Source organism: Odocoileus virginianus, chromosome 21 (genome assembly GCF_023699985.2).
Source record: "Odocoileus virginianus isolate 20LAN1187 ecotype Illinois chromosome 21, Ovbor_1.2, whole genome shotgun sequence".
NCBI lineage: Eukaryota > Metazoa > Chordata > Mammalia > Artiodactyla > Cervidae > Odocoileus > Odocoileus virginianus.
Window position 1 is genome coordinate 9445463 of NC_069694.1, and position 14683 is coordinate 9460145.

At 40.4% G+C, this 14683-nt stretch overlaps 1 long non-coding RNA gene across 1 annotated transcript in view; it reads left to right on the top strand.

Annotated features, from left to right (window-relative positions):
* The first annotated feature begins 780 nt into the window (after nucleotides 1-780).
* Nucleotides 781-14683, top strand: part of LOC110134001 (uncharacterized) — a 57648-nt gene continuing 43745 nt past the window's right edge. The window contains exons 1-3 of the long non-coding RNA XR_002312931.2: nucleotides 781-4562; nucleotides 6418-6499; nucleotides 8232-8384. This is a non-coding gene — a long non-coding RNA (uncharacterized lncRNA). The remainder of the gene's footprint in view (nucleotides 4563-6417; nucleotides 6500-8231; nucleotides 8385-14683) is intronic.

Consider the following 14683-nt stretch of genomic DNA (forward strand, 5'->3'; position numbering starts at 1 on the left):
TCAACGGGAGAGGAAAGATGGTTTGGAGGGACAAGGATGTAAACCTTCAGTCAGGAGAACCAAGGGCAGAGTGGAAGAACTAAGAGGTTGAACTCTTCCCTGCCCACTCACTCATCACTTGGCATTCGATACTCCTGGGCCCTGGTAAGTTTTTCGATTAGAGAGTAGGAGATTTGGACTTCTTTATGGGGTTAGGGTAACACAACTGCAAACCACAAACCACATTTTATAACATCATGTCTAATTCTCCATTAGCAGAATGAAATGCAAGTAATTATCTAGATATTTCAAATAATTAAGAGAAAGTAGTTGAGACTTAAAACTATTACCCAACTCATCTGCTCATCACAACATTCAGGGTCTAAGATGTAGGGATCTCAGTGGATGCCTGTCTGAGGACACACTTCTGTTTGAGGATGTGCTTGTTTGCTGGTTTACTTAAGGTGGAGTCACTTCAGCTAAGTAGTAAAAGGAGATAATTAAAATAGAACTTTACTTGAAGGTAAAAGATGCCATCTCTCTTTTGAAGCTAAGCAAGTTCATATAGTCCAGATGTCACTGGGATAATCCAAGCCCAAATAGGCCCGTTTTCCATTTGGATTACCCTGACTTTTGGGACTTGGTATTATTAATAACAAGAAGTTTTACCAAGCATATGGATGTTGTAGCTAATCCTGCTGTCTTTGTGTCTCTAAGAAATAGATCTTTGATGAGACACATAGTTTATATGCCTGGTCCTGTTTACTCTTTTCTGCTGTGCTCATCTAGGAAGACATGACTGCTGAGGTCAGGCCCTTGCTAGACAGCAAGTCAACCAACTCTTGACTCTTGTTATCAACCCTGTATCCATAGCCACCTTTGTCACATCTTTGCCCACATGACTTCCGGCCTGCCTGACATTGCCAGTCTTTCTTCTTCATTCTCCCACTCAATTTTTTCCCAGCTTCACAGCCTATAGACTGGTCATGTGCTCAATAACCAGACTACTGATACCCTGATACACTAGCCACGAACAACACCATCTGCTTCACGGGAAGTGGGAGGTCCCATCTGCTCAAACACATGACAGGAACTCAGTTAGGGTGCAAGGAAGTGGGGCAGAGGGAAGTCTGGAATGAGAAGAGTGTGGAAGGAATTGAGCCAGAAGCTCAGGAATTTGGCACAGTTCTAAACACTGGAGATACCAAGATAAACCTCATTTCTCAGTAGTGCAAACAGAAAATAGATAGTTTGATAAATAGATAAATAAGATAATCTAGGTATTGATAATAACTATGGTTTTAAAAAGACAGTATGGTATAAGAAGTTGGGAGAGGTGTCCAATTTAAATAGGGGGGTCAGGAAAATCTCTCTGAGGAAGTGGCATTTGAGCTGAGACCTGAATGATGAGAAGGGTTCACCCAGGTGGTGATTTGGAGTTAGAACATTACCTGTATGGGAAACCACAGGACAAAGGCTCCGAGTCAAACTTGCCTGTATTAGAGAATCAGTGGGGCTGAGGAACAGATAATGAAGGGAAGGATGGTCTGAGATGCCTTGAAGGGAGTCTAGGCAGAGACCACTTCCTGTAGGGTCTTGCAGGCTGTCATACGGCGTGTCTAGGCAGTTTTTGGAATGTCTTAAGCATAGACATATCATCATCAGTCTTGTGTTGTTAAAGCTCAACTAGGCATGGAAATGAGCTGTTGGAGGGTGTGAGCGCAATTGGAGGGCCTCCAGTCAGGCGGATGGATGGCTTGGACTAGAAATATTGAGTAATTGGCTCAAGGACACTCAGTTAATAAGTCAAGAACAAGTGGTAAGGGTTCCGTGGGAATGGAGGAGTTGAACAGAAACACACCATACCCTCCTGACCTTCTTGTTTCTCCCTGACCTAGAATGTTGGCTGATGCTCCAGCTCTGCTGAGAAACCAAGGAAGACTGGACTTCTGTCATTCTTCTTGGCAGTCTGGCACCTTTGAATTCCCTAAGCAGGGAATCTAGGTGCTGTCAACCAGACATTTACTTACAAGTCATAGACCCGGAAGGTAGTGATGAGCAGAAGCAAGCACCAAGAAGAACCCACTGTGACAGAGGCAGCCCCAGAGACACAGGGCTCCCAGAGCAAGCAGAGGGGAGACTGAAGGTGTATCCACGGCTCATATCTGTGTCGCCAAATGTACTGGTCTCTCTTGGGACCATGCTCCTGAGTAAAGTGGATGTTACATGTGGCCACAAAGCCTCCAAGTCTGGTCCTCCATCCTCCAAGCAATGTCAAAAGCTATCTAGAGTCCTTAATACATTCCTTTCCAGCTTAAATCAGTTGGTTCTTTGGCTAACTGCTTAAGAATCATGGTTGATCCCTCCATTTTCTAATGGAATATAATTGTGGGGTTGAAGAAGTCAGAGAGAGACTCCTCATCAAAGTCATAGGTTATGGTCTCAAAAGACTCTCTCCCATCACAGGTTGCCTGCAGATCCTGCAGAATTTCCTACTTCCTATTACAGAAGAGAGCTGCTTAGCATGCCTAATGCATTAACCGTAATAAGAGGCAAAGTGAAGTTCATCAGTAGGTGAAAAACTGGGCAGACAACCTGCCTGTTACTAAAAGCAATTTCTTATCAAATAGGGCAAAGTGAAGGACTGTTAACCATAGTTTTGGGCTCTTTCACATAAATCATTTTGGAAATAGTAGTGTTCACTCAGTACTTGGCTTCTCACCAGTTACCAGAGAATGTGCAGTTTCTCACCCATTAGCAATATTTGTAGGCGCTTTTCCCACTACAGTTGGAGAGTTACACTAAAAAAAGAGTAAAGAAAACCCTACCAACTATCCCTTGTGAAGAAATTTTGTGAAAAATAAGAGCTTGGAATTTGCTATGGGCTCCCAATTCCCAGCACTCATTATAAATTACAAGGAAATAAAAAATTGAGACTTTCAATAGGCATTTAAAATATATTTTTAATATTAATTTTAATTATTCATTATTTCTAAATAGATTTCTCCCAAGAGAAAATTGAAAAGGTGTGATAAATCTGAATCTCAAATGACTGTTACATCCTTTTAATGGGTTGTTCTCTCCTTGGGGTCCAAGTTCACTCTGATGATTAGCTAGGGCTTAAGGACATGATTTCCCTCAGGCCACAAAAGGGAAAAAGGAAACACATTTACCTCCCCATCACCACTGACCAAAGCCTTCCTCATGGTGCCCTTTTTAAGAAGTAGTATGGTTGTACTAAAATTGCCACATGCAAAGTCTTTTAGGAATTGATGTCCATTTATCAATGAGAGCTGTTTCTTTTACATATCTGACTTCACAACTAGATGGGGAAACAGTGGAAACAGTGGCTGACTTTATTTTTCTGGGCTCCAAAATCACTGCAGATGGTGATTGCAGCCATAAAATTAAACGACACTTATTCCTTGGGAGGAAAGTTATGACCAACCTAGACAGCATATTAAAAAGCAGAGACATTACTTTGCCAACAAAGGTCCATCTAGTCAAGGCTATGGTTTTTCCAGTGGTCATGTATGGATGTGAGAGTTGAACTATAAAGAAAGCTGAGTGCAGAAGAATTGATGCTTTTGAACTGTGGTGTTGGAGAAGACCCTTGAGAGTCCCTTGGACTGCAAGGAGATCCAACCAGTCCATCCTAAATGAGATCAGTCCTGGGTGTTCATTGGAAGGACTGATGCTGAAGCTGAAACTCCAAGACTTTGGCCACCTGATGTGAAGACCTGACTCATTTGAAAAGACCTTGATGCTGGGAAAGATAGAAGGCAGGAGGAGAAGGGGACGACAGAGGATGAGATGGTTGGATGGCATCACTGACTCAATGGACATGGGTTTGGGTGGACTCCAGGAGTTGGTGATGGACAGGGAGGCCTGGCATGCTGCGATTCATGGGGTTGCAAAGAGTCGGACATGACTGAGTGACTGAACTGAACTGAACTGAACTGAACTTCACAACTAGGTTGTGAACAGAACCGCAATCTCATTATTTTGTCTTCATATTTGTTATTCGTCTACTTCAAAATTGTCAGCAGTGCTTGGGGGCTGGCCTTACTGACTCAACTGCCACTAGGATCAAACATGTGATATCATCTCCTTGGGAAGATCAGGGGAGGAACAGAGATAATCCTGATGTGTGTGGGAACAGCTTTTATTGAATCCTCTAATGAACCGTGTTACCAGCATATACTTTCCTTCCATTTATGACATGCTACCCAATGAATGAATTTTTATTAACTAAATATTAATTAATCAATCAATTACAATTATTAATAATAGGGGTTGCTACAGATTGAATATTTCTGTTTCCTTCAAGTTCAGATGTTGAAACCTAACCCCCAGTGCAATGGCATTAGGAGTGGGGCCTCAAGGATGTGTTCGGTTACGAGGGTAGAACCCTCGAGAATGGGATTAGTGACATCATAAAAAAGGCTCCAGAGAGCTCTATTGCCCCTTCTGCGATCTGTGGACACAGTAAGAAGATGGCCACCTTTGAACCAAGAAGTGGACTTTCACCAGACATTGAATCTGTTGGCGCTTTGATCTTGAACTTCTCAGCCTCTGGAACTGTGAGAAATAAATTTTTGTTGATTATAAGCCACCCAGTCTATCATATGTTGTTGTAGCAGTAACTACAGAGGTACAGTCAAGGGCTTTGGAAATTGACCCCAAAAGGTTTATTAGTCAAAGTTTATGAAGGCAGTGCCTTTGAGCTAAGCCTTGAAAGATGAGAAGGATTTCAAAGGAAACAGAAGGTCATTCTTTGAAGAGCAAAGGCAAGTAAGCAGAAAAACAAGAAGATTGTTGGGGAACTTTATAGGTGTATGGAGTTCCTCTCTAGAGCAAGATGTGGGTGAGCTGTAAAAGAGCAGTCCCAGAAACTCTGCGTTTGGTATGGTCTCCCCACTACCTGGCCCAGGGCACTATTCCATAACTACTTGTCCAGTGAATTATGCTTTGAGTAGAGGTTTGAGCTTCATTGTCAGGGCAAAGAGGATCCTTGAATGTTATAAGAAACAATTTGGGAACTTCATTTGATGTGAACAATATTGTTTTTTTTTTTCTTCACAAGCTTATCTTCACTTTCACCACCTCCCTTAACCCACCTTTTAAAATAGTGCTATTACTTCTGAATTTGTGACCTGCATTTCAGTGACATTTGACTCTAAACCTCTTGTGACTTTAGAAGTGTGTGCGCTGCCATTTACTTTGGTTGATATGCTGCTCTTCCAAAGTAGTTTGTGTTTTTTTTTCTTTTATCAGAAGATTGTAAACTTTCTGAAGATGAGCTCTGGAAAAACTCTTGTGGAAACCTCTCCACAATAAAGGCACTTGAATGATTTTGAGAAATGTCTGGGCTCACTTATGGTGACAACCTGGGGCCAGACACTTTTAGCTCAGAAACACAGGACAGCAGGAAGTAGAACATAATTTCTCTTTCTGCTCCAGTCAATCAGATAAGACACACAAAGATAAGAATACCCAATGTGGCCTGAAGCTCTGATGAGAGGGTGGAACCAAGAGTGCTATAAATTTTAGTTGAAATTTAGATAGGTTTTGATGGCAGATAAACTTTATAAATGCAATTTACACTTGGGCCTTTTCCAGGCCCAAGCAGGTATTCTGCAAGCAGATATTCTTTCCAGACTATCACTGACTCTATGTCAAACCAATCAGCCAAGATGTGAATTGAGTTACATGCTACAGTGATTTATTTCATTAACATTTGGTTTAGGTATCAAATGCTAAAGTAAATTTTCAAGTTACTGTTGGCAAAAGTTGGAACATATAAATATTATAGTGCAATCTATACCAATGTGTGCCTCTATGCTCACTTGTGTCTAACTCTGTGACCCTATAGGCTGTAGCCCACCAGGCTCCTATGTCCGTGGAGTTTTCCAGGCAAGAATACTGGAGTGGCTTGCCACTTAGTACTCGAGAAGATCTTCCCAACCCAGCGATTGAACCCACTTCTCCTGCATTGGCAGGCAGATTCTTTACCAGTGAGCCACTTGGGAAGCCCATATCTGTAGAATAGTCATTAATTTTACTTTGTCATATGAAACAAGATTAGAAACTAATTAAAATCTGATAGCGTTAAAAAATAACATTTATGTAGAACTTAATTTACTAAGCACTGTCACATATAGTTTCTTCTTCTTTGTGTCTTGAAATTACTCCGGTTGATGATTATCAATTTTACAAGTGAAGAAATAGGCTCAGAGAGGTTAAGTGACTTACCCAAGGGGACCCAGCTTTTTCTTATTTGGAGCAGAATTAGGACACAGACCCAGATCCATGTATCCTATATCCCCGTGCTTGTCAACCTGTGGTTCATTTCATCAATGGGAAATTATTTATCAGGACAATGTAACAAGCTAATTTACTGAACAAATAGATTTTGGTTTCTCTGTTTTGTGAAAGGTAATACTGTATAGAGAAAAGAAAAGTCATAAAAGATGAAATATGAAAGGAAGGGTGAAGAAAACAACTTGCAAAACAGATGGTGAGTTTTAAATAATGGGTGATTGTCTCTTTTTTTCCCACTTGACTCTATGACACAGTGGGTGGTGGCTGACCTCCCTCAAGCTATTCTCTTTATGTCCATATCAACTAAATTGATTAGCTAACACTTTTCATCCACAGGCCAGTATGTTGAAAACCGTAAGTGATTGCTTTTGGTATGTCATTTTATAGAAGTGAGAGGTGGTGATAGATGAAACTAAAAGTTAATTGGAGTGTTTCAAGAACCATCTTTCTAAGCATGCAGCCCTAGAATGACTCCCAGAGACTGCCAGGAAGACTCACTGGCAGAATAATCCAAGTGATGTTTTCAAACACATGAGTCACATAAGTTTCAGTCCTTAACTTACACCTGTATAAAGACAAACATAGCCATTTTTACAGTTACACCAAAAAAGAACACACACACACACACACACACACACACATGGACCCTGTATAGTCCATGGAATTTTCCAGGCAAGAATCCTAGAGTGGGTAGCCAATCCCTTCTCCAGTGGATCTTCCTGACCCAGGAATTGAACCGATGTGTCCTGCATTGCAGGCGGATTCTTTACCAACTGAGCTATCAGGGAAGCCCATATATATATGTCTGTCTGTGTGTGTGTGTGTGTGTGTGTGTGTGTGTGTGTATCATTGCTGTTGTTCAGCTGCCAAGTCGTGTCTTACTCTTTGCGACTCCATGGACTGTAGCCTGCCAGGCTCCTCTGTCCATGGGATTCTCTAAACAAGAATGGTGGCTGGGTTGCCATTTCCTTCTCCATACATATATTTTTTTCTGAATAAAAGAAGAGAAATGGAGCTGACTATCAGGCATCTGAGCATAGTAATCCTGTTCACTTCTTGTTGTTAAGATGCCAGGCAGCCTGGATACCAACCCCTACTCTGCCTAACTCTGACTGACTAGTCTGCCTCTAACTAACTAGCTCAACTTAACTTTTCTAGCTCTGTTTTCTCAACTGAGAAATGGGCTGATGCTCTCTCACTAAACCCAAACTAGCGTATATCAGGGTTTGAACAGATGATCCGGGAGCACTGAGTGTCTTGCCTCCTTGCTTGAGACTTCACATTAAGCCAGAGTGGGCACATGGACACACAGGATTAGGAAAAACAATCCATGCTGGGAGCCTGTGTCAGTAAGGATTTGTAGTCTCTTGAATAAAAATTATCTGAGCTTCAACTTCCTCACTTATAAAATGAAGACATGTGACTAGATGGGTTTTAGCAGTGATTCCTTCTCTTCAAAATGATAGACTTTATGATGCTATTATTATGTTGGGTTTGTGTGTAATGACAACCTTCTGGAAATCTTTGAAAGTTGTGTTCCAGCATGATGGGTTTTACAAACAAATGTAAACAAATATAGGGAGATAAAAATGTTCTTGTATGCACAAACACACACACACACACAAATGGGTTTTTTTCATGTACATAATGAAAACTTAAATGTCAGCCTTTATGCATCAAACATTTATTGCTTAAAAAATTCAATGTTCTGTGACTCAGAAATTATTAGTATAGCTAAAGTTTATGTTCACATAGTCATTTTTAAAAGCACTCATTTTAACTCACTATCTATTTATGTCTTTAGTACTGTATGCCTATGATACATAGATGCATAGCACCAATATGATATGCTTCTTCTCAAGACAATTAAAGATGGAATTGCCCATGACAGGACAACATATTCATTACAGTTTTCTCCTATTTATCAGAGAGAAAAGGCATTCTATTTTTGGTAGCGAGCATCACTCCCTTCCCCCTGCCAGAAGACAATGACAAGAAAATGATTAATGAGTGTGTTCCACATTACTGTCAGCAGGAATCCAGTCTGGGCCTGGAAGAAGCCTGAATAATTGAAGGAAGAGGTAATGGTGGTAACATTAGTTATAACAGGTCAGAGAATTTTCATTCCTGGGCTCTGTGCCCAGTTTAAAGAATCGATTACACATTTCAGTGTGGTTTGTTTTGATAATTCGTAAGCAAGCCTTGTGCCTCAGAATCACAGCACAGGGCTCCCAGTAAGTTTAGAAAGAGAGGCTGGACAGAATTGCACATTTTCCTAATTACCGAAAGCTTTCGTGATAGCGGTTGTGATAGAGGTTTTACCTAATGGGTGATAAATGACCACATTCCAGACAGCCGCCCTATCTCATTTGTCATTGGCTTGGAAGTGAAGCGCCACTGGAATCGGAATCAAAACTGTTGAATATGTCTACACTTTGAATTTGCTTGGGATTTCTTCACTTTGTTTTATTTGTTACTTCATAACAGATAAGGAGCCATGTTGTGTGGCTAATGAATTGGCTCCATGGTGAAGGAGGGTGTGAGGAAAATGCTTCACCATAACTGACTGAAGCACTTTAACAGAACCTGTCTATGCAATTTAGAAAACCAAAACCAAATTGAATGCTGGCTCTAACGAGTGGGGGCAGATGAATCTGTCCCAAAGAAGCCTGAGAGGAAGAGACAGAGTTGTAAGGACTGACAATGCGAAGCGGGCATTGCACAGCAGGGATGAAGAACCTGCTACAACAGCCCGCGTGCATCCCTGCCTGCACATTGTGGGCCTAATTAGCTACTTGGACCTGTGGATGATGACCTTGTCTTCAGCCGTAGCTTGAATATGAAAAAGATGGCTCATGCCCATTCATACACACACATTCTCACACACACACACCAATGCTATAAGGAGCTGTCATGGGGATTTAAAAGTTGTTGACGCTGCGTTAAAATGAGATGAAACCAAATGATGCCACTGAAAGCGAAACAAACCACCTTGGACCAAATAATATGTTATTGGCTGAATATCAATGGAATATGGTACATAAAGGTCAGCAAGATTACTGATGCTTCTTTTGAAACAGATGTTTAACTGGTAGCCTTTGATCTGATATTACCCTTTAAAGAGGAATTATTAAGTAAATTTTGTGATTTTTGAAACCTAAAAATTAATATTGAGTGCTTAATAGTCTTAGGGAAAAATAATTCTCCCTAATAAGAATAATATTTTTGTTTATAATGAATAAAAATAGAAACTATGCAAGAAGTTAGAATTTGGATGTTTCATAAAAGTCAAATCTAATGTAAAGTTTAATTTCACCAAAGATAAAAAATGAAACCAAAAAAATTCAGTGAGATAACAGATTTTAAAAAGTTGATTTAGGGTTGAGATTAAAAAAGAATTTGGCAATTTTATATCAAAACCTAGGACTCATTTTAAATTTGAGAATCAACTGATGTGTTTGAGAAGCGAATATGTCTTAGGACTATTTCTGATTCTTTAAGTTTTATATCATATGTTACAATATTGAAAAAAATCAAAGCAACACAGAAGAGGCAACTTATAAAATGTATTTTCTGTGTGGCTTGGAAAAAGTTCACTTTTTTCTTTCAGTGTCAAGAGATTTAAAAATCTTGATTCAGCTTAAATGCATAGAGGCTGGTATTTATAAATATAGGGCATAAAAGGCAATTAATTTAACCTATTATCTTCCCATTTTGTGTTATCAATATATGTCAAGTTAGAACATTTTTAGATGTTTTCACCTTACTTGCTTACTGCGGATATAGTTGAAAACCATTCCTAATACATTTTAAAACATGTGGTTTATCATTGTAACAAAACCAAACTGTATATCCCCAAATGGAAGACAACTTTCCATCCATGGATCAAGAATATCCTAGAATAGGGCTTTACCTTTCCCTCTGTGGACTGTTTTAACTTCAGCCTACCAAGAAAATACTGAAGCAAGCAAAGTTACTTTTAAAGGTTACTTAAAGTTAACCTTTAAGAAAAGTTACTCAAAGTTAACCTTTAAGGTAGAAACTGGTAATTCATGTGCAAAGTGCCAGATTTGTTCTCTGAAGCTGGACTCATTCAACTCTAACTGATTACCATTCTCAACACTATCTCTCAAATCCAGAATTCTCATTCTTTATGTGATAAGCTCCAGACAGAACCTCAATTTTGGTCAAAATTGTTCCATTGCCACTAGAATTTACTTGGAGTTCTGTCATATTTTTATTTTTACCTCAAACCTCTTGAGCAAGCTTCTTTTCCTTGAGTCTTGTGAGCTATATCCCTAGGTAGTTAATGCAATGTAAACAGAATTCTCTGAAGATATGTCTACATCCAAATCTGTCTCTGGCACTTACAGTTACAGAAATTTCTCCATATCAGAGAGTCCTCATTGCTAGTAGAAGTGTGAACTAGTAAAGTCACTCTGGAAAGCAATTTGGTATTATCTTGTAAAGTTGAATATTTGCATTCTCTACAACCTAGCTATGGGGCTTCTCTGGGGGCTCAGATGAAAGAATCCACTCCTGGGCATACACACCGAGGAAACCAGATCTGAAAGAGACACGTGCACCCCAATGTTCATCGCAGCACTGTTTATAGTAGCCAGGACATGGAAGCAACCTAGATGCCCATCAACAGACGAATGGATAAGGAAACCATGGTACATATACACCATGGAATATTACTCAGCCATTAAAAAGAATTCATTTGAATCAGTTCTAATGAGACGGATGAAAATGGAGCCCATTATACAGAGTGAAGTATAAAGATAAAGAAAGATAAAGACTAATACAGTATACTAATGCATATATATGGAATTTAAAAAGATGGTAATGATAACCCTATATGCAAAACAGAAAAAGAGACACAGATGTACAGAGCAGACTTTTGGACTCTGTGGGAGAAGGCGAGGGTGGGATGTTCTGAGAGAATAGCATTGAAACAAGTATACTATCTAGGGTAAACAGATCACCAGCCCAGGTTGGATGCATGAGACAAGTGCTCAGGGCTGGTGCACTGGGAAGACCCAGAGGGATGGGACAGGGAGGGAGGCAGGCGGGGGGATCGGGATGGGGAACACATGTAAATCCATGGCTGATTCATGTCAATGTATGGCAAAAACACTACACTATTGTAAAGTAATTAGTCTCCAACTAATAAAAATAAATGAAAAAAAAAAAAAAAAAGAAAGAATCTGGCTGTAATGCAGGAGACCCAGGTTCGATCCCTGGGTTGGGAAGATCTCCTGGAGATGGGAATGGTAACCCACTCCAGTATCCTTGCCTGGAGAATTCCATGGACAGAGGAGCCTGGTGGGCTACAGTCCATGGGATCGCAAAGAGCTGGACATGACTAAGGGACTAACACACACAACCTAGTGGTCGCTCACTGATGTGTGTCCTAAGAGACATGTGTAAGAATGCTCACACGTATCACTCAGGTTCCACAAACGTGCCTTCATGTGTAAGAATGCTCACACGTATCACTCACGTTCCACAAACGTGCCTTCATGTGTAAGAATGCTCACACGTATCACTCACATTCCACAAACGTGCCTTGAGATTTAAGATGGACAAATATTTATAATGTTTTCTACCACCCGTTCCCAACCCTAAATATCCATGGTGGATACCACAATTGGTCCCAGCAGTCTTTCTAGGTGAGTCTTGGTTTAGCCTCACAATTTTTTTCAACCTGGCTCCATAGGCAACCACCACCAATCAATCAAATCTTGAAAAGATACTTTTTTCCTTCTTGGTCTTAAGGTAGGTTGGGGCATTGGGGCTGAATATACTTATTAAAATATTTTGAATAAGGTAATGATAAACTTTCCAAAGGCTGGTTATCTGCCTGTGTGTGTGTGTTTAACACACTGACTGGCATGTGGGATGTAGTTCTTTGATCAGGGACTGAACCCAGGCCCTATGCATTGGGAGCTCAGAGTTTTAACCACTGGACCACCAGGGAAGTCCCTGAATCTTTGTATAAGACAGACTAATTCCACTAACACTTGCTATTGTATTTTTCCTTACAGTTTAAGAAGTAAGTTATATAATGGCACTAGAGTGAAAAATTATGCTGCCATTTCTTCCATGTTTTTAAGTTCAAATGCTCATATTCATTTTGATTTTGTAACACATATTGATCTATTGCACAGTGCAGCTAATTTCCAGCTGCCATTTTAATTGTTCTATGACATTTTCTTTTTAGATTATTGATACCACCTTTAATTGCTTTGGCCTCTTGTACATAATAGCAATCAATGGAAAACAAAAGTCTAATAGAACCCAGGGATACTTTATAATAACATTCCATAGATCTACACCTGGATTCCCAAAATGGGAGGAGAATTTGCCAAATATATAATTTCCTTCTCAAATGTTGATATTGTACTCTGAGCTATAGCATATACCAAAGTTCTTTTCAACAAATATGTTTAGAAGGAGAAGCACTGGGTCCCTGAGCAATAGTTTTAAATTACTAAGGCAAGGAAATAAAAAATATGGCTTCATACAGAAGATGAGAATTTTGAATGTTTCCTAGGCTGGTAGCCTAGGCTTATTTTTTGGGTTTAGAAGACCCTGGTTAATAAGAGATTACTATAGAAACAGTGTAGGTGGCTAAGTGTCAGTTTAGTTAAAAGATACCTTCCTGAAGAAGGAAAGAAAATCCTTATACCTTTTGATTAACTTTGTCCCTGACACAAAGTTCTTCAACAAAATTTTCTTTCAATGAAATGAAACCAGATTAATGCCTTGGAGGCAAACTGAATTAAATTGATGTCAATATTTCACCTCTAGAATAATTCATGGGCAGCATTTTCATTTTCAGTAAGGTCCAGATCTAAGCCTTACACTGGATGAACTAAGGTGGCAGACAGAAATGCCAATCAGAAAGATTGTTTCTTAAAGATGCCTGTTCCTGTTTTTAGGAACCTGTACTATACTCCCCAAAGCTGCTTCCTTTTTAAGACGGATAGAGTATTTGACAGTGAGGTTCACAAGCTTTGAGAAGTTCTCCAGTGAGTCTAAAAGCTGGAGAAAGAAGGAAAGCAGACTCCATACCTGAATGACACTGCATAAGATCTGCAAATAATTGCAGAGTTCGAGGCCTCTGGAAACCAAGCTTCCTCCTCCCATTTTGCAACAGAAGAAATGTTTGTTAAGAGGATGAGTTTCTCTTATCCCTTGATCCCCTTAGCTAGTAGTTCTGCTAAGAATGTTAGTAATACTCTAAGGAATAACATTTTTGACTGGCGAGAAGCTAGAAGAGGCAGTGCCAATAACCCAATTTTTCCAATGCTGAAATTGAGACACTGAAACATTAGTTACTATCCCAAAGTTAACTCAATAGTCTAGGGTCATTACCCAGAATTCCTGACTGGGACTCACGGCTTACCTAGCCAGGATACCTTACGTCATATCTTTGTTAGTCTTCGACCTCTAACACTGTCTTTGTCTCCTTCCCCACCCCACAGCCCTTCACTTGAAAAGAGACAGTTTTGCATAATGGCTAAGAACAAGGACCTGGGGAAGAGCGTTCCTCGCTCTTCTGTTCTCCAGAAATATGACAAAAGGCATAGTCTTTGCTATCCTTTTGCTGGGGTTCCTCATCTATGAGATGAGGTTAGTAACTATACCTACTTCAGATGGTTGTTATGAAGACCAGTGAGTAATTACAGATAAAATGCCTGACTGAGTCAGGCCCTCAATACATGTTAGACACTAGAATCCATCTCCACAGCTTCCCCGGGAAGAAGTCCTTCTGTGTTTTCTTTCTGACTGTTTATTCACAGTTACCATCAACTCTTTCACCTGTCTGACTTCCCCATCTCAGTCTTGCTAGGTACCCCTGTCTCTGGACCTCCCCTGCATGGCTTTATTATAGTTCCTGTTCTGTGATTGTTAACTGATCTGCTGATAAATAGATAACTTTGGACAGGGAAGCGACAGCATGTTGACCCCTCATCACCCAGAGCTGCTGGAAGGGACGAGAACAGAGGCAGGAAGTAAGGAGGCATTGCAGCTGTCCAGATGAAAGCCAGGGCTGGAAGAATGGCAAGGGGACGGGAAGGAGGGCAACGGAAGAGGCGCTAAACTGGGAGGCAGAGTCCACCGAAGCTGGTGGTCGAGCTTGTGAAGGAGAAAGGCACTTAACGATGATGTCTGGGGTCCTGACACAGACAACTGGGTCTGGAGGTAGGGATGTGGAAGTCAAAGCTGTGCTGGGAGGAACTGAAGTAATGGGTGTAGGTGAGACTGTCCAGGGGCAGTAAAATGCATAGGAAGAAGAGAAGAGGATCAGGGCAGATTTCTGAGAAGTACCGGCATTTAGGGGGTTGGGCAGAGCAAGAAGAGTATAAAG